General features: G+C 37.7%; 1 long non-coding RNA gene across 1 annotated transcript in view; it reads right to left on the reverse strand.

Annotated features, from left to right (window-relative positions):
- LOC124796400 overlaps positions 1–21,527 on the reverse strand; it is a 35,296-nt gene extending 13,769 nt beyond the window's left edge. The window contains exon 1 of the long non-coding RNA XR_007016759.1: positions 21,436–21,527. This is a non-coding gene — a long non-coding RNA (uncharacterized LOC124796400). The remainder of the gene's footprint in view (positions 1–21,435) is intronic.
- Between the last annotated feature and the right edge of the window lie 280 nt (positions 21,528–21,807).

The following is a 21,807-nucleotide window of genomic DNA, read 5'->3' on the forward strand; positions in this document are numbered from 1 at the left end:
TAACATGTACTATTAAGTGGTGTACTGTCATATTCTTTGTAAGTTTCACTTGATATTGTAATCACTAAAATAACATCACACACTCTCTCAAAAGGTGAAATTTGATTTTTTCCCTCCTTTACTTAAGGATGTTTCATCTTTTTATCAGGCAGTGTATTTAAATGCTGTTTAAATCACAGTAGTATAAAACCATTATTTTCATGCACATTACATACAGATAATTGCAATTAAATATATATTGATAATAAAACATTGCTCATTATTTATGTATTACTGCCTGTAACTACAAAAATCTTTTTGCTCTAAATAATCATAATAATATGATGTATGCCACAGCTTGTAAATTTTTCAGTTAGAGCCATGTGGGCGATTGTGTCAAAAGCTGTAGACAAATCCAGAAATATAGTAGATTCAGAGTTTCTTTTGTCTGAAATGTTGAATTCTACCTTTTGAAAACTGTCTTGTGTCAGAATAAGAATACTGTGTTTCTCAAGGAATTTGATTTACCTACTGTATTAGTTTTTCTAATATTTTTGAGAAACCAAGTATTAAAGACAATGGGATGTAGGTGCCATTCTTGTATATTGGCACCACTTTGCTTATTTTTAATTTTTTTGGACTGAGCAGTTTGCTACATTCAAAAGACCTTCTGTTATTTCCTCACTCACATGCTTTATTATCTGATTAGATATTTCATCATATCTTGTAGATTCCTTGTATTTTAGTCTCTGAATAGTTTTTATAAGTTCCTGCTTTGTCACTGGTTCCAGGAACAAAGAATGGAATGGTTGCTCAAATTTTCTAGGTTTAGAATTTGTTAAGCCTTGTTATTTGGTTAATGGACAGTACTTCTTATGATACTGTCTCTGATAAGTCTGCAATTTCTCTGTTAGTGTGAGATCCTTTATGTTACAGTGTAAAGTCAAATGCCGGCATTCCAGTCAGGAGCAACATGGAAGAGAAGGTTGTGAGAAGAAGTCAGCCAGTCACATGCTGACTGACCCTCCTTCTGGGATGGGATGACAATACGACAGCACTGGCCAGTATGTCAAGTGGACATAAGCACCGTACCCGTCTGGTGCAGCCCACTTCGATAGCAGCTTCAAGATTAATGACTTGGATAGGAGCTTCAAGATTAGCCACTTCAATAGCAGTTCAGGACAGACTTTCATCAGTTAGAGATCAGTGGTAACTGCAAAGCCTGATTATTTCATATGTCACCCATTACTTGCAACACATCTGTGTGGTTGCCAAAGTTAAGTATTGTAATTGTTCTTATTGTAATGAAACTCATGAATATGAGTTGTTTGATTGTTTGTGTAGCAAACCAAGTGAGCAGGCTTCCTAGTCACAACAAGATTGACAATGAGGCTGGATGAAAGATTGGCGATGAAGTGAACAAATACCATCACGACAACCTCTTACCAGAGCAAACTGGCTGCCACAGATTTTTTTTTTTTTGTCATGGGCTTTTGTGTTTTGTTGGCACCTTAAATCTGCCTTTTCTTTTCTTTGCATGGGTGTGTTTACACGTTTTAATAGTTTCTCTTATAGTATTTTTTCTATTCAGTGTTTTCAGGTGGGCGCTGCAGAGATTTTCTTTGCTTGTCTGTTTATTGAATTTGCCTATTCCAAAATGAGCAGCCCACCTCTCCCACCTTCTTTTCAGGCACTTGAGCCACAAGCAATAGATGCAGTACAGCTAACACAGATGTTTCAGTTTCAGATGCAGCAGATTGCAATCCTTCTCAATATGGTACAGCAGTTACTCACAAACCGAACCACAAATGCAATCCAACATGCAATAACTGTAGCTCCAGGGGTCATACCACCAGTATAATGAAAAAGAAGAGAAATGGCTTGAGTGGTTGCGACATTATGAAGTCCACATCACTGCTCACGAAGTATAAGGGACAATGAAATTACATTACGTTTTGTCAATGGTAGGAAGTGCAGTCTTTTGCCACATTCAGAAATTGTTCCTTAACACCACTCTGAGTGAACTTTCCTATGGTTGTGTTATACATTATCAAACTAACTATTATGACCAACAAGTGAATGTGGTGGCAGCTAGGTACCAATCAGTTTGTTAAAAGAAAAGGTCACAACAAACTTATCAGGAGTGGGTAATAGATTTGCAGGGTATGATGAGGAAATGTTAATTTAAATGTGCTTGTGGTGCTTTATATTCAGAAGTTATTTTGTGTGATGCAGTAGTGTACAATGTAACTGATGTCAAACTTAGAGAAAGGATTTTGAAACAGTCAGATCCATCATTCTATCACATTGTGTAAATTCTAGATCGGTGTGATTAAGGTGCCACAGTGGCCGATAAATTTGAGCAGCCACCAATTTGTCAGGTGGAGTCATCCTTTGCTCATGATTGGCCCAGTAGGCAGCAACATCACATGTGCACCAAGTCGCATAAACTGTTCTATAAACAGGTGAATAGAATTACGTCATGCCCTTGGTGCCATTCACGGCACAAATGCCAATATTTCCCATTCAGACAAGCACAGTGATATGCTTGTGACAAGAAAGATCACGTACAACCCACATGCTTGAAAAGGAACAAACATACGAATTCTGCCCACTCACAAAAATCTAGTCATGAGGCCATGTAATCAATGCCGTGTATTCAAAGTCTTCTCCAGGCATTATCAAAATTCAAAAGCAAACAATTTCTTCAGTGGTATGCCAGTCCAACAAACTTTTTGTTCATTTGCATCTTAATGGAAAATGTGTGAAATTTCAGTTGGACATGGGTGCCTCCATTACATAACACATATAAACTGTTAGACTCCCCATGCCTGTGTAAAACTAGCATGCCCTTGACGGCTTATAATGGGCAAGACATTCCCATTCTCAGAAAATGTATTTTGTCTGCCATGTATCACTGGTATACATGAGCTGCAGCTTTCACTGTGCTACAATCACTTGATTGTGAAAACATATTTGGCCTTGATTTGTTTGATTTAATTGGCTTTCAAATTCAGGACAATGTGTTGTCAGTGACTGCATTCAATGCCAACAACAGTGTAACTAGCTTACTGAAATATTTCCTCATCTCTTCTCTGAAGGCTTAGGCAAGACTAACAATGTTGCTGCGCATATTGTTATGAAAGACAATGCTCAGCCGAAATTTTGCAGCACCAGAACTGTTTCCATTGCAATACGGGACAAATCCACTCGTGAACTCAAAGAATTGCAAGACACCAGAACTATTGCACCCATACAAGCTAGTCAATGGGCAAGTCCACTGGTTTTGCTCTCCAGAACATCAGGTTGCATTCGCCTCTTTGTTGACTTTGTCTACAGTCAACCAACCAACTGTGACTGATGCTTACCCATTGCCACACATAGAGGATTTCATGGACAGATTAGGTGCTGATTTACATGAGGCATATCTTCAAATACCACTAGATAAAGGATCTAAAACCATGTGTGTTGTGAACACTCATTTGAGCTTGTTTGAATATTTGTGTTTGCCTTTTGGCAGTGTTTCTGCACCTGCCATTTTCCAATGATATTTGGAACAGCTGACTGCTCAGGTACCAAACTGTTCTAACTATTTGGACAATATTGTCATATCAGGTCATACACCTGAAGAACACAATACAAATTTGCATGCTTTGTTTTGTGTGTTATCTGATGCAGGACTAAAGTGTAGACTGGACAAGTGTGACCTTTTAAAATCTGAGTTGCAGTATCTTGGTCGTGTCATAAACAGTCAAGATGTACATCCTCTTCAGTCATGTTTGTTAGCCATACATGACCTGCCAGTTCCTCACAATATCACAGAATTGCAGTTTGTTTTAGGGAAAATGAACTATTATATTCAGTTCATACTGAATGCTGCACAAATTGCAGCTCCATTTCATCACAAGAATATCCCCTTTGTTTGGGCAGATGAGTGCCAAGAAGCTTTTCAAAAATTTTAAGATCAAAGTGAATGAAGCATCGATCACTGAGCACAGTGATCAATGTTTTGTTCACTTTGATCCTGACAAACCACTGTGTTGCAAGTTGACATTCCTTCTTATGGAATTGGTGCAGTGCTTTCATATGGAATAGGTGATAGACAGGCCTATTGCTTTCACATCAAAAGTGTTGTTCAAAGCTCTGTGTAACTATGTGCAAATAGAGAAAGAGGCATTAGCTATTGTGAATGGTGTCACCAAATTCTACTGCTACTTGTCTGACAGAAAATTCTACTTAATAACAGATCTCAGGCCATTGCAGTCCTAGTTTCATGCAATGAAGCCAGTTCCTGTACAAACTGCCCAAAAATTGCAAAGTTGGGCTTTGTTGTTGTCTCAATACCAGTACAAGATCATATATCATCTAACAGCTGAACACAGTAATGCGGACACACTTTCATGTCTTCCGATTGTCCCCGATACAGGCTCTCGCGCTTCCACATCATCTTTTTGTCACATCGATGCCCATGATTCTGAATTGCTTCAATAGTTTTCTTGAAACTATAGGAAAATTGCACAGGCCACGGAAGCTGATTCAGATTTGAACATTTTATTAAAATACATTCACACAGCTTGGCCTCACTTATTGCATAGCATAAAGAACTCTGTTGCACGTCGATGCTGTGTTGATGCTACGTAGCCTCAATATATAGCAAGGTGTGATTCTTGTTCAGAATGGCAGTGGACCATCATGTTTGTTGATCCCCAAAGCATTGCAAAATGAAGTGTTACAGTTACTTCACCAAGGACACTGGGGGATTGTTCATATGAAACAGTTAGCACATAGACAGTGTACTTGTTAGGTTATGGACACCCAAAAAGACCAAATGATGTCACAGTGTCACACATGTGTGGAATATCAGTCTGCTTTGCCACAAAAATTCTCTGCTTGGCTTAAGTTGCAATCACAATGGCAATGTGTGCACATAGACTTTGCAGGTCCTTTTTGGAACATTCGTTGGTTGATTGGGCTAGACTCTTATAGCAAGTTTCCTTCTGCAGTGCCAGTGAACTCGACAGTGTCATGCAGCACCTTTCAGGTGTTGTCCTCTATTTTTTGCCTCAAAGGTTTGCATGAAGTCATAGTGTTAGACAATGGCCCTCAGTTAAAGTCAGATGAATTTGAAACATTCTGTGAACAAAATGGTGTACAGCATCTAACTAGTACACCATTCCATCCACAGACCAATGGCGAAGCAGAACATTTTGTCAGAACCTTCAAGCAGCAGATGGCCAAACTTCATACCACAAACACCAAGGATGAAGCATTGCAACTGTTTATTGCCACCTATCGTTCGCATCCACAAGATGGACCATCACCAGCAGAGTTGCTTCATGGCCAATGCCATTGGACACTGCTCCATCTGCTTTACCCTCCTCAGCATCCAGCACCAAATTAAGGTGACAAGTATTGCTTCGTGCTGCATGATGTTGTGTTTTTCAGGGTTTTTAGCAGCAGCACATGGTGGGCATGAGGTGAGATCCTACACCAACTCGGTACATGCAAGTATCTCATTTCAGGCCCAGACAGACTGCTGTGGCAACATCACAATTAATTTCGCCAATCACGTGCACGGTGGTCCTTCTGTATCTCCTCCCCCAGATTCACAGATCCCGAGGACAGCGCAGCCACAACAGATGCCATGGGACAGCCCCATGGAGACAGAACCTTTGCCTCCTCTGCCTGCTCTCATCCTACTGATGGAGCTGCACCTACCAACACTACCGTGGCCAACACCTTTTACATCATTGTATGGACCTTAGGAAGTGGACATGTACCCTCTGTGCATTTTCTGGGGGAAGTTTCCACCAGAGCGAATGATGGATGGCAGGGTACGACCGGAAGTCTGACATCCCCTGCAGCCACAGCTACCACTGCATCAGAGCATCCATGCTCCTGCCTCCCACTCCCTCCACCCCCATTGTCATACTCCATTTATGATCTATTTGGGGGGGGGGGGGGGAGGAATGTTACAGTGTAGAGTCAAGTGCCGGCATGCTAGTTGCAGTTGTTATCAATGGGGAGATGTCTACAGACATTAAAGTAACCTCTGGCGTGCCACAGGGGAGTGTTATGGGACCATTGCTTTTCACAATATATATAAATTACCTAGTAGATTGTGTTGGAAATTCCATGTGGCTTTTCGCAGATGATGCTGTAGTATACAAAGAAGTTGCAGCATTAGAAAATTGTAGCGAAATGCAGGAAGATCTGCAGCGGATAGGCACTTGGTGCAGGGAGTGGCAACTGACCCTTAACATAGACAAATGGAATGTACTGTGAATACATAGAAAGAAAGGTCCATTATTGTATGTTTATATGATAGCGGAACAAACACTGGTAGCAGTTACTTCTGTAAAATATCTGGGAGTATGCGTGCGGAACGATTTGAAGTGGAATGATCATATAAAACTAATTGTTGGTAAGGCGGGTACCAGGTTGAGATTCATTGGGAGAGTGCTTAGAAAATGTAGTCCATCAACAAAGGAGGTGGCTTACAAAACACTCGTTCGACCTATACTTGAGTATTGCTCATCAGTGTGGGATCCGTACCAGGTCGGGTTGACGGAGGAGATAGAGAACTGTGATAGCGTTACGGAGATGTTTAGCAAACTCAAGTGGCAGACTCTGCAAGAGAGGCGCTCTGCATCGCGGTGTAGCTTGCTCGCCAGGTTTTGAGAGGGTGCGTTTCTGGATGAGGTATCGAATATATTGTTTCCCCATACTTATCCCTCCCGAGGAGATCACAAATGTAAAATTAGAGAGATTTGAGCGCATACGGAGGCTTTCAGACAGTCGTTCTTCCCGCGAACCATACGCAGCTGGAACAGAAAAGGGAGGTAATGAGCATGGCACGTAAATTGCCCTCCACCACACACTGTTGGGTGGCTTGTGGAGTGTAAATGTAGATGTAGATGCACAACAGGAAACAAATGGCTGTGAGAAGTCAGCCAATCACAGGCTGACCGACCTCCCTTACAGGATGACAATGCGACAGCAGAGGCCCCTATGTGAAGAGGACATAAGCGCCACACCCGACTGGTACAGTCCTGTTTGATAGCAGTGTCAAGAGTAGTGACTTGGATAGCAGCTTCAAGATTAGCCACTTCAATAGCAGTTCAGGACAGACTTTTGTCAGTTAGAGATCAGCAGTCACTGCAATGACTGATTATTTTGTATGTCACCCTTTGCTTGTGACACATCTTGTTAATGAGTTTTATTACAATAATAACAATCATTTTGGCAATTACAAGTTGTTTGATTGTTTGCTAGTGAACCGAGTATGCGGGCTTCCTAGGCACAACATGGTTGATGACGAGGTTGAACAAAAGATTTTAGTCTAGTACGGACTTAGAATATGTCTTGACAACCCATTGCCCATGATGACCATGTTGTTTTAACAGATCACTATGATGAACACTTCACAAAAATGGTGCACAAGTGCAGTAGGAAATGCATCATACTTATTTGTGCCCTGCGCTTATTCATTCTGACTTCCTTTCCTCAGTGTGATTTTAAAAATATTCATGTCTTATTAATTGATAATTCTGACTTCCTTCTTGTTTTGCGTTATTTCTGCTGTGTAGATCCTGTTTTATTTGTGGATATAGCACATTAACCTATAATGATCAGACATTGCTGTCTGCAGAACCTTTGCTTCACAATCAGTATATCAGTGTTGGTGTGAATGTTATCAGTGGTTATATGGCTTTTGTTGGTCTCTCTTGTAGGTGCATTTGTTACTGCTCTATGACTGCAAACTGTCATTTTTTATCACCAAATGCTTGTAAATTTGTGAAATCTTTTCCTCAACCACCCACAACAGAACCATATGATTTTAAGGCTGATCTCCATAACAGAGCTGCCAAGAGAATGAGAGATATATGGGTATGGGGGCTTATGGCAACTTTCCAATTGTGTGACATTTGCACTGTGGTGTTGGGCAGAATCGTGGTGAAATTTGGTGCCAATGTGACATCATTAACCCACCTTCTATCTCACATGAACTTGAGGTCTCTGTTCTTTTTTCACTTGTGTATGCATCTCACTGTTTGAATCATCATCAAGCCTGAGGATGATGTGACAGGATGCCATGCTTCTGTATCATTGCAAAGGAAGGCTGAAGGTTCTTGAGAAACTTTTACACTACTGTAATGCCTGGACAATTTAACTCTTCTCTAAGGACATTGTGGAGCTGCAACCCCATTGAACATGATGAGGTGTAGTGTGACTGCAATTTTTTCTCTGGTATTCAGGGTGGGATCACTAGGGCCTGTTCAACACCATTTGCTGAAACTGGAACATGATCTTGGCAGCAAAGTGTGTTTATATTTTTTCAGTCCTGCTGTTTCATGTCCTCCTGTGGCAAGATTGTGGGGTGGTGTGACATTGAAACATACGTGGATGAAATGGCAGAGGATAGAGGATCCCTCTAAGACCCCCCCACCAGTTTGGCAACACATTCAGTGGCACCTGCACACCTTTGTTGAGCACTTTAAGAATTTACCTGTACAGAGACAACACATCACCAATTCTTAGGTGCTTGCAGGCAGGCAATCCCTTCAACACCCTTCAGTTGAGTGAGCTGGGGGTAAGGGGGCCTTTGGTTGCCTGCCAATTGTGTGAAATGTCTACATTGGTATAGGACAGTATTGTGGTGAAGTTTGGTGTCACTGTGCTATCAAGAACCCGCCTTCCACCTGACCTAATTTCACAAGTGTCTACACATTGCAGTTTGAAGAGGGTGATGTCACAGGGTGCCACACCTTTGTGCCATTATAAAGGAAGGTAGCAGGCACTTTTGAGCCAAATTTCAAACTGCTGCATCCCAATAGGGCAGAATTATGGGTTTTCAAAAAAGTGACCCTTCAATTCTGTTGTGCAGTTTCTTGTTCTTTGTTGCCAGGCAATGTTCTTTTCCTTTGCTGATTGCTGAGTTGTTGAAGCTTTGCTGCAGTTGGAGACTGACATGTACAGAAGTTGTCTTCATTATTTTTTATTGTGTCCCATGTCTCCTTTGTTGGCTCTGGCATAAACAGTCTAACACTCAAATGGGATACACAAATAAGCAAAACAAATGCAATACCGAACAATAAAATTTCACCCTATGTTTACCCTCTAATAAAAACATTTTTCATATTGATTGAGTTACTTACTATGCCCTGTTACAGAGCATTTTTCAGTACAGAACTGTGTTCTGGAGTAACATGACATCTAGTTCATTTTCTTCAGTAAGAAAATACCTTTAATGGCAATGAAACACGCTTGACAAATAGATTATTGCAAGCTCCTCTTTCAAATAAATTTAGCCCCCCCCCAGCCCCACTATTCTGTATCTGTATACTAAAAACTTGTAAATATGTGTGAAAGAATTTAAAGGCATATAAAAAAACTTTATAACCCGCAATACAAAGTAAAAGTAAAAATTCCACATTCAACTGATAAAGACATCAGCTTTTAAAAGGTCCACTAAAAGTGGTGCAATATAGACATACAATAGTATCCCACATAAAATAAAAGCTGTTCTATCATTCTCACTATCAAATAAGATCCTAAGATTAACTTCATCAGATAACTGGGTAAAAGAAATGCAAGCGTCTAGCATAATAATTCCAAATTTTGAAATGATTAGCAAATTTTGCAGAATCAACCATAAAGGGGGTGGGACATGTGTTTATGTTAGGATAGGTGTAGAATCAAAAGAAATTAAATGTAAACTAAAATGCATAGAAAAAGATTTTCAATACAGTATATGTGAGCTAACGAAATTAAAATTTACTGTTGTGTGTTTGTACCGATCACCATTGGGCAACTTTGCCATTTTGATGGAAAACCTTGAGGGACTACTGAATGAACTTAAACATAATGTAATTGTTCTTGGTGATTTTAATGTTAACTTTAAGAATGATTGTAGTAAACAACAGCAACCGTGCGATCTGTTTTTGTGTCATAATATGTAAATGAAGTTACCAGGTGCGGAAATATGTCTGAAACTATAATAGATCAAGTATTTATAAACAAGGACAAGTTCGAATATAACACTGAAGTAATTGACACTGGTTTCTTGGATCACAAGGGTATCAAATTGAGTTTAAATGTCACATCTTACAAGGACCCTGTTATCAATAACAATTACAGAGAAAGGAGATTTATAAATGATGACAGCATAAGAATTTTTAATTACATTCTGAAAAATAACAACTGGGGTAGTGAATCAAGTGGTGATGTCAACACTAAGTTTGACTCATTGCTTGAAAGCTACAGACACTGCTTCGATGTTGCCTTTCCTATAAAAAGACTCAAAACTAAACATAACACCAAAACATGGGTTACACAGGGGATTAGAAAGTCTTCAGACACTCTCAGAAAGTTAAATAAATCAGCCAGGAAGAATGTAGCACTGAAAGCACATGTGAAATGTTATAGAAGCCTGTACAAGAAAGTAATAATTGCAGCTAAGAAGCTTGATAATGATTCATATATTGAGAAAGGTAACAACAAAATGAAGTCAACTTGGGAGGTGATAAATAAAAATATAGGTAGACACAAAAGAAAAGGTAACAGCTTTGTCATTAAAACGGAGGGGGGGGGGGGGGGGGGGGTAAAACTGTTAAGGACCCACTTCAGATTGCCAACATATTTAATGAACTTTTCACAAATATAGCCATAAATTTAATTAAAACTAAATGCAATTCCAATAGCAAGGTAAACATCCCCATGAATGACATGACAATGTTCCTTTATCCAGTAACTGAATCAGAGGTACTAAATGCCATAAATAAGTTAAAAAATAAAATGTCATATGGGTGTGATGGGATTCCTGACAAAGTCATTAAGCAAAGTGCAAGAAACATAGCCTCACATCTCACTGAAATTATAAATGAATCTTTTAAGACAGGGGTGTTTCCATCAAAACTTAAAATGTCAACTATAAAGCCACTTCACAAGAACAGTGATAAATATGATGTTAGTAACTTTAGGCGTTTATCAATGTTGTCAGGTTTCTCAAAAATAATAGAAAGGATAATGTATCAGAGACTATACAAATTTCTTATTAAGAATAGAATATTGGTTAATGTGCAAAATGGTTTCTGTAAAAATAAATCATCTGAAACAGCTATCTTCAACTTTTTGCAACTTATTGTAAATTCCATAAATAGAAAGTAATTAAATTGTGGATTGTTTTTAGACTTATCAAAGGCCTGTGATGTCATCAACCATAAGTTACTGCTTAGGAAGTTATATGCCTGTGGGATACGTGGAGTTGCCCACAAATGGTTTGAATCATATCTGTCAGACAGGTATCAGAAGGTGGAGATAAGTCATGCAAATAGGACATATTCATCAAGATTCGAGAGAGTTTTGTATGGAGTACCCCAGGGATCTGTATTAGGGCCATTACTGTTTTTAATATTTATCAATGACCTACCAAGTCAACTATCTGAAACAGAGGCAGTACTGTTTGCTGATGATACAAGTTTGTTTGTTAAAGCAAATAGTGAAGCTGACTTACAGGAAAAAGTCACATTAGCAACAGACGAAGCAGATAGATGGTTTAATGAAAACAGACTCATTGTGAATGCCAAAAAAACAACGTGGATCAACTTCAGACATATTACAAATAAAATAAAAACTAACCTTACAGTAGAACTGGGCAAGTGTAAGATTGAACAAGCATCATACACTAAATTATTGGGAGTATGGTTTGATGAACACTTAAGGTGGGAAAAGCATGTAATATCACTGAACAAAAAATTAAGTCAAACATGTTATATACTTAGAATGCTTAAAAGCTCATGTAATATTAAAACAGTGTTATGTGTTTATTTCTCATTCATACACAGTTTATTAAGATATGGTGTACATTGTGGGGGAACATCAGTCTAACAAAACATTCATTTAGACTACATAAGAAGGCAGTCAGAATAATAAAAGGTATAGAATGTAGAGACTCTTGTAGGCATTATTTCAAAGAATGAAAAATCATGACACTACCATCCTTATACATATATGAAAGCATATGTTTCTTAAAAGAACACGAGGAATTTTCTACATTAAACAGAGAATTTCACAACTACGAAACAAGGAATAGGAATGATTTCCAAAGAGAAATTCATAAAACAGCTATGTATCACAGAAGTGTACTATACCAACCCAAAATCCTCTGCAGTTCTCTCCCCAAAGAACTAAAAATAATACCAAAACTGCACATATTTAAAAGAGAATTGAAAAACTTGTTATTGAGGAACAGTTTTTACAGTATTCAAGAGTTTATGAACCGTTGACAATAAAAGTGCAGTTAATATTTCCCTGACATAATAAATATGTGCAATTGCTCACATTTAAATACTTGCTCTTTCTATGAAAGTGTGAAACAGTGTTAATGTAAGAATGGAAATAATCTTTGATGTGAGAATCACTAGCTTTTTTTTTTTGCACATTGCTTTCCTACTTGTATATTTTTATGTTACTGTTCTTATAGTTCTATTAAAATTGTAATGTCTAAGTGACAAGTAAATTCAATTATAAATTTTCATGTACATGTATTTTAAATTGCAATGTTTATTGACAAGTCCTATGTCATTTTGATGATGTACTACAAGGATGCTAATAAATTGAATTGAAATTTTGAACTGCTTCTATTCAGTAGCATTTCTGGGCTCCTCACTTTAGGACCAACAACATTTACTGAACAGAAGTAGACTCCTGCAATAGCATTGATCATGAATTTATTGTCCCTCATACCTTGGCTGATTTTCAGTTGCATACTTCCTCAAAATAATGATCATCTTAAACAAAGTCACATTTTTCATAATAACAGCAGATAAAATTATAAAATTATAAAATATTTCACAATTGTACACCAAACAATACTGAATACTCACTTCAGCATACAACCTGAATGAAATAAAGCGGAAACACAAAGAACACAGTTCTAGCACACATTTAAAAGACAAATGACACACATTTTGCATGTTTAACATCTAGGACCAAATTAAACTGAACTGAGATGCTTGCTAAGAAGTAAGAAAGTACACTGTGTCCCAGCATGCATTTGACTGGTATATGTAACATACAGATGCCCACCATAACTTTCTGGATAACTCTAAAGTGATTTTAATTATTTTACTTGTGTCAGGTTTTCACATTTGTACAAATATAAATAAAATTATTTATTTTCATGCTGGAAAATTTAAAGAACTAAAATAGTAATAATATATATGCAAAACAACTATAACTTAAAGATGGACTGTTCCAAAATGGATGCTTATGAGACAGTGTTTATATTTTGCCATTTTGTGATTTGATGTTAAGTAAAATAGTTAAATAAAATTAGTAATTACATTTTCCTAACCAAAAGGCGACCATTTAAATAATTACAAATTGTAGCCTGGAACACCTTAAATAAAATTTCACGTTTTTGTCATTTTTAATGGCATTTGCTATTACTTGAATAAATTAAATGTTGGGAAGTTATGGTGTTCTTGAGATATATTTATTTTAAAAATTATGTCCCCAGCTATGATTAAGTGGAATGGTATGTTTATGTACTGGGACCAACAGGAATGTTGATATTAATCATAAACACTAAATTGACCCGACAGGTCAGCCAAGAGCACTAATGTGCTACTTCCTTGACATGGGTAGGCGTGCCGGTCCCAGATCGAATCCGGCACAACAAGGGCCTGTGTGCAGGCCAGCCTGGATGTGGTTTTTGGGCGGTTTTTCATATCACACTAGGTCACTAACGGGCTGGTCCCCACATTCTGCCACAGTTACATGACTCACAGCCATTTGAACCATGTTCGCATTATTTCATGATTTACACTAGATGCAGACATCTGGGGTACACCGATTCCATCCCGGGGGGTATGGGGCGGTGGCAGTAAGGGCACCAGCCACCCCTTCAAATTAACCTTGCCAAATCCAATTGTAACCATGTCAACCCTGTGAAAACTGCGGGACATAGGCGTAAGCAAAAGCAAAAGCAAAAGCAAACTAAATACAATTATTATTGCTGAAAAAGCTCCATTGTATAATGTGCTCAATTAAAGCTAAGTATTATACCTATCAAAACTAAAATGCTATCTATAACATCAAATTCAAAAGTTGTGTCAAACAGTTAATTGTGCAAGCTGGGTTAAATCTTAGTTATTTGGAGTGCCCTCTCACAAAATGTCATGCATAGCATACATATGAGATTTTGTGACCCTATGGAATGTATTATCCCTAAACATTTAATTGTCCCATATTTCATAAAAGAAAAAAAAAATCATAACACAAAATTAGCACCTATCTGGTTCTTTTAAGCAAGCAGTTCTCTATGTTATAGTGAAATAATTTTACAAAACCGAAAAGGTGACTAAGAATGCATTAAGAAACATCTGTAAAAAAAGCTAGCAGAACCATTAAGAAGCAAGACAGAAATAAACATTTATATAAAAATTTTATTTAAGTTTTCATTGAGTAGGAATGTAATTGTATGCAAGATCACTTACAAAACTATAAGCCAAACATAACTACTTGAATATGAAAACCTGTGATGTTCATAAAAAGATGACAAAAACGTTTTATTAATACAGTGTATGTGAGTGTTCTTTCAAGATTATTACAATGATTACTAAGTTGGGAATTTGACATCCATACAACTGTAGATTAAAACGGAAGACACTACAAAAAGGTGGGAATTTAAGGAGATGGGACCTGGACAAACTGACAGAACCAGAGGTTTGTAGAGATTTTCAGGGAGAGCATAAGGGGACGATTGACAAGAATGGGGGAAAGAAATACAGTAGAAGAAGGATGAGTAGCTTTGAGAGATGAAATAGTGAAGGCAGCAGAGGATCAAGTAGGTAAAAAGACGAGGGCTAATAGAAATCCTTGGGTAACATAAGAGATATTGAATTTAATTGATGAAAGGAGAAAATACAAAAATGCAGTAAATGAAGCAGGCAAAAAGGGATACAAACGTCTCAAAAATGAGATCCACAGGAAGTGCAAAATGGATAAGCAGGCATGGCTAGAGGGCAAATGTAAGGATGTAGAGGCTTACCTCACTAGGAGTAAGATAGATACTGCCTACAGGAAAATTAAAGAGACCTTTGGAGAAAAGAGAACTACTTGCATGAATATCAAGAGCTCAGATGGAAACGCAATTCTAAACAAAGAAGGGAAAGCAGAAAAGTGGAAGGAGTATGTAGAGGGTCTATACAAGGCAATGTTCTTGAGGACACTATTATGGAAATGGATGAGGATGTAGATGAACGTGAAATGGGAGATACGATACTGCGTGAAGAGTTTGACAGAGCACTGAAAAACATAAGTCGAAACAAGGCCTGGGAGTAGGCAACATTTCATTAGAACTACTGATGGCCTTAGGAGAGCCAGTCCTGACAAAACTCTACCATCTGGTGAGCAAGATGTATGAGACAGGTGAAATACCCTCAGACTTCAAGAAGAATATAATAATTCCAATCCCAAAGAAAGCAGATGTGAAAATTACCGAACTATCAGTTTAATAAGTCACAGCTGCAAAATACTAACACGAATTCTTTACAGATGACTGGAAAAACTGGTTGAAGGTGACCTTGGGGAAGATCAGTTTGGATTCTGTAGAAATGTTGGAACATGTGAAGCAATACTGACCCTATGACTTATCTTAGGAAATAGATTAAGGAAAGGCAAACCTACATTCTGTGGTGGTTTTTGTGTATCATCAACATGGACAAGTCCAATGAATATGGATGATAAGGTACTCTATGGTATTCTGCGGTTTGAATTCATTCAGTTTTTTTTAGCAGTTGCATTGATTTGTTTTTGTAAATGATACTGAAAATATTATACACATGTATAATGCATTATTCATACTTTAACTTCTCCCAGATAATTATTTTGTTCAAATTGCACGAGAATTCCACCTGACGTAGTGTAAATATGTTGACTGTAAGCTGTGTTCATACCACTAAAATTACAGATCGTACATCAGAGCTTTTATAATTTTTGTCTTCAATGGATTTAATTATTCTTAGCAAATTGATCATGAAAGGGAACCACAGAATACCACCTGCATGCAACACTGATGTATGCTACCAGGAATATTTTTCTCCGTGATTCGTGCATAGTTTAATTTTGGCCACATACATCAGCAATGAAATCTTGTTCAACAATAAATACCATCAGCACTGTTCTTAGAAAATGCAGTCTGATTCGATTAATTTTTTCTTTTATAAATAGAGTTCAGTACCACCGGTGCACATTTATTTCTTACACATCGGAACATTGAAAGTTTGCAGTTTCAAGTAATTTAAATTTGCCGCTGTGATAAAAGTTATATGGTGGCCAACAAATAATAGAGGATTTCCTTTTTAATTAAGATTTTCCTTTTCCCAATAAATCATTTAAATCATTTAAATTGATGCCACCAATAAAAAAAAGTATTAAATTGTTTTGAAAATTAGTTTCACACAAACCCATGCTATTTTCAACTAGAAGTACAGACGAAGTTGCTATATAATCGCAACTAACAATGGCGTAAAATAGTCCCCCATTCGGATCTCCGGGCGGGGACTACTCAAGAGGATGTCGTTGTCAGGAGAAAGAAAACTGGCGTTCTACAGATCGGAGCGTGGAATGTCAGATCCCTTAATCGGGCAGGTAGGTTAGAAAATTTAAAAAGGGAAATGGATAGGTTGAAGTTAGATATAGTGGGAATTAGTGAAGTTCGGTGGCAGGAGGAACAAGACTTCTGGTCAGGTGACTACAGGGTTATAAACACAAAATCAAATAGGGGTAATGCAGGAGTAGGTTTAATAATGAATAGGAAAATAGGAATGCGGGTAAGCTACTACAAACAGCATAGTGAACGCATTATTGTGGCCAAGATAGATACGAAGCCCACACCTACTACAGTAGTACAAGTTTATATGCCAACTAGCTCTGCAGATGACGAAGAAATTGAAGAAATGTATGATGAAATAAAAGAAATTATTCAGATTGTGAAGGGAGACGAAAATTTAATAGTCATGGGTGACTGGAATTCGAGTGTAGGAAAAGGGAGAGAAGGAAACATAGTATGTGAATATGGATTGGGGCTAAGAAATGAAAGAGGAAGCCGCCTGGTCGAATTTTGCACAGAGCACAACATAATCATAACTAACACTTGGTTTAAGAATCATGAAAGAAGGTTGTATACATGGAAGAACCCTGGAGATACTAAAAGGTTTCAGATAGATTATATAATGGTAAGACAGAGATTTAGGAACCAGGTTTTAAATTGTAAGACATTTCCAGGGGCAGATGTGGACTCTGACCACAATCTATTGGTTATGACCTGTAGATTAAAACTGAAGAAACTGCAAAAAGGTGGGAATTTAAGGAGATGGGACCTGGATAAACTAAAAGAACCAGAGGTTGTACAGAGATTCAGGGAGAGCATAAGGGAGCAATTGACAGGAATGGGGGAAATAAATACAGTAGAAGAAAATGGGTAGCTTTGAGGGATGAAGTAGTGAAGGCAGCAGAGGATCAAGTAGGTAAAAAGACGAGGGCTAGTAGAAATCCTTGGGTAACAGAAGAAATATTGAATTTAATTGATGAAAGGAGAAAATATAAAAATGCAGTAAGTGAAACAGGCAAAAAGGAATACAAACATCTCAAAAATGAGATCGACAGGAAGTGCAAAATGGCTAAGCAGGGATGGCTAGAGGACAAATGTAAGGATGTAGAGGCCTATCTCACTAGGGGTAAGATAGATACCGCCTACAGGAAAATTAAAGAGACCTTTGGAGATAAGAGAACAACTTGTATGAATATCAAGAGCTCAGATGGAAACCCAGTTCTAAGCAAAGAAGGGAAAGCAGAAAGGTGGAAGGAGTATATAGAGGGTCTGTACAAGGGCGATGTACTTGAGGACAATATTATGGAAATGGAAGAGGATGTAGATGAAGATGAAATGGGAGATATGATACTGCATGAAGAGTTTGACAGAGCACTGAAAGACCTGAGTCGAAACAAGGCCCCTGGAGTAGACAATATTCCATTGGAACTACTGACGGCCGTGGGAGAGCCAGTCCTGACAAAACTCTACCATCTGGTGAGCAAGATGTATGAAACAGGCGAAATACCCTCAGACTTCAAGAAGAATTTAATAATTCCAATCCCAAAGAAAGCAGGTGTTGACAGATGTGAAAATTACCGAACTATCAGCTTAATAAGTCACAGCTGCAAAATACTAACACGAATTCTTTACAGACGAATGGAAAAACTAGTAGAAGCCAACCTCGGGGAAGATCAGTTTGGATTCCGTAGAAACACTGGAACACGTGAGGCAATACTGACCTTACGACTTATCTTAGAAGAAAGATTAAGGAAAGGCAAACCTACGTTTCTAGCATTTGTAGACTTAGAGAAAGCTTTTGACAATGTTGACTGGAATACTCTCTTTCACATTCTAAAGGTGGCAGGGGTAAAATACAGGGAGCGAAAGGCTATTTACAATTTGTACAGAAACCAGATGGCAGTTATAAGAGTCGAGGGACATGAAAGGGAAGCAGTGGTTGGGAAGGGAGTAAGACAGGGTTGTAGCCTCTCCCCGATATTGTTCAATCTGTATATTGAGCAAGCAGTAAAGGAAACAAAAGAAAAATTCGGAGTAGGTATTAAAATTCATGGAGAAGAAATAAAAACTTTGAGGTTCGCCGATGACATTGTAATTCTGTCAGAGACAGCAAAGGACTTGCAAGAGCAGTTGAATGGAATGGACAGTGTCTTGAAAGGAGGATATAAGATGAACATCAACAAAAGCAAAACAAGGATAATGGAATGTAGTCTAATTAAGTCGGGTGATGCTGAGGGAATTAGATTAGGAAATGAGGCACTTAAAGTAGTAAAGGAGTTTTGCTATTTGGGGAGCAAAATAACTGATGATGGTCGAAGTAGAGAGGATATAAAATGTAGGCTGGCAATGGCAAGGAAAGCGTTTCTGAAGAAGAGAAATTTGTTAACATCCAGTATTGATTTAAGTGTCAGGAAGTCATTTCTGAAAGTATTCGTATGGAGTGTAGCCATGTATGGAAGTGAAACATGGACGATAAATAGTTTGGACAAGAAGAGAATAGAAGCTTTCGAAATGTGGTGCTACAGAAGAATGCTGAAGATTAGATGGGTAGATCACATAACTAATGAGGAAGTATTGAATAGGATTGGGGAGAAGAGAAGTTTGTGGCACAACTTGACCAGAAGAAGGGATCGGTTTGTAGGACATGTTCTGAGGCATCAAGGGATCACCAATTTAGTATTGGAGGGCAGCGTGGAGGGTAAAAATCGTAGAGGGAGACCAAGAGATGAATACACTAAGCAGATTCAGAAGGATGTAGGTTGCAGTAGGTACTGGGAGATGAAAAAGCTTGCACAGGATAGAGTAGCATGGAGAGCTGCATCAAACCAGTCTCAGGACTGAAGACCACAACAACAACAACAACAACAATGGCTGCACTTCTTGCAGCTATTATAAAACAATTAATACAAAATTATAATTAAAGGAGGAAGTGAACGTTCAATAATTAATCATAAATAGTTTTAATGCATTTGGCTCTATTTGTTTTTACCAGCAAATGAACATAAAAGTACAATAATTTTACATTAAATGTTTTTCGTTTAACAGACCTCAAATCGATTCACGTCTTGCATTGGCAATGTACATCAGAAGAAGACGACAAAAGGGTACAAAACAAAAGAAAAGAATGACATAGATTAACAAAGAATGTGAGACAAATATTGTCTCTGTTTCACATAATTATCATCTTTTTAAGAAATAATTACATAATTTAATGAATATTATCCACACACTCATATTCCTCTCATAATAAAAAGAGATATATATACCATGGATGTTATAATTTCTAGCACTTGTAGACTTAGAGAAAGCTTTTGACAATGTTGACTGGAATACTCATTCAAATTCTGAAGGTGATGGAGGTAAAATACAGGGAGTGAAAGACTATTTACAATTTGTACAGAAGCCAGATGGCAGTTACAAGAGTCAAAGGGCATGAAAGGGAAGCAGTGGTTGGGAAGGGAGTGAGACAGGGTTATTGCCTATCCCCAATGTTATTCAATTTGTATACTGAGCAAGCAGTAAAGGAAACAAAAGAAAAATTCGGAGTAGGAATTAAAATTCATGGAGAAGAAGTAAAAACTTTGAGGTTCGCCGATGACATTGAAATTGTGTCAGAGACAGCAAAGGACCTGGAAGAGCAGCTGAATGGAATGGGTAGTGTCTTGAGAGGAGGATATAAAGATGAACATCAACAAACGCAAAACAAGGATAATGGAATGTAGTCAAATTAAATCGGGTGATGCTGAGGCAATTAGATTAGGAAATGAGATGCTTAAAGTAGTAAAGGAGTTTTGCTATTTGGGGAGCAAACTAACTGATGATGGTCGAAGTAGAGAGGGTATAAAATGTAGACTGGCAATGGCAAGGAATGCATTTCAGAAGAAGAGAAATTTGTTAACATCGAGTATAGATTTAAGTGTCAGGAAGTCGTTTCTGAGAGTATTTGTATGGAGTGTAGCCATGTATGGAAGTGAAACGTGTAAGATAAATGGCTTAGTCAAGAAGAGAATAGAAGCATTTGAAAAGTGGTGCTATAGAAGAATGCTGAAGATTAGATGGGTAGATCACATAACTAATGAGGAGGTATTGAATAGAATTGTGGAGAAGAGAAATTTGTGGCACAACTTGACCCAGAAGGAGGGACCACATGATAGGACATATTCTGAGGCATCAAGGGATCACCAATTTAGTATTGGATTGCAGCATGGAGGGTAAAAATCGAAGAGGGAGGCCAAGAGATGAATACACTAAACAGATTGATAAGGAAGTAGGTTGCAGTAGGTACTGGGAGATGATGAAGCTTGCACAAGATAGTGTACCATGGAGAACTGCATCAAACCAGTCTCTCTCTACTGAAGACCACAACAACAACAACAACAACAACAATTTTGTTTTAAAGCAGTATAAGTTTTTCCTAGATCTTATTGCACAGGAAAAGAAGTAATATTACCATATAACTATTCACAAAACATACATAAAATGACAAAAATGCATGTTCATAAATTGAATTAGAAAAGAAATGCACAAAACATGTGAGAAAAATATCAGAATTATCTTCAGATGCATACAAATTGTTTTAAAAATTAAGGATTACACTCATGTTAACAATACTTACAGTTGTTTGTACAAAATATGACAAAGTTTCCATTTAGAAGAAAGACAGGTGCAAAAACCATTTTACATTCCAATCAACTTGAATGATAAAGACTAGAACCAAAGTTTGTCGTATGGGGAACATTTTTAAATTTTTCATATCAGATTTGATAGTTACATTTGGAGGCTAACAAGCATTTACTTCAACGTAAGACATACAAAGGAAATATTCGATTAGTACTTACTGAAATTACCAAATGAGGTTTATTACATTGATTGCATGAGAGCTAATAAAAAAATCTCTGTCCATGTTTGTTGTTCATATGGTCCCTGTAACACAGTACAAATGCACTCATAAATATTTATAAATAAGTATTTTGTGAAGTTTTCTGTCTCTGGTCTGCATCTACATCTCATATTTTATTATCATTACAGGTTACGTCATTCATTTTCATCTAGAGATCATGTTACAAATGTTACTGGATTTGCCACCATAATACCATAAAAATAAATAACTCAAGAAAATTCACATACACACAGAATACATAAGTGAACTTTATGAGGAGAAAACAGGTGGTCAGCCATGTCCTTGATGAAGGAACCATCTCAACATTTTC

This window comes from Schistocerca piceifrons, chromosome 4 (genome assembly GCF_021461385.2).
Source record: "Schistocerca piceifrons isolate TAMUIC-IGC-003096 chromosome 4, iqSchPice1.1, whole genome shotgun sequence".
Lineage (NCBI taxonomy): Eukaryota > Metazoa > Arthropoda > Insecta > Orthoptera > Acrididae > Schistocerca > Schistocerca piceifrons.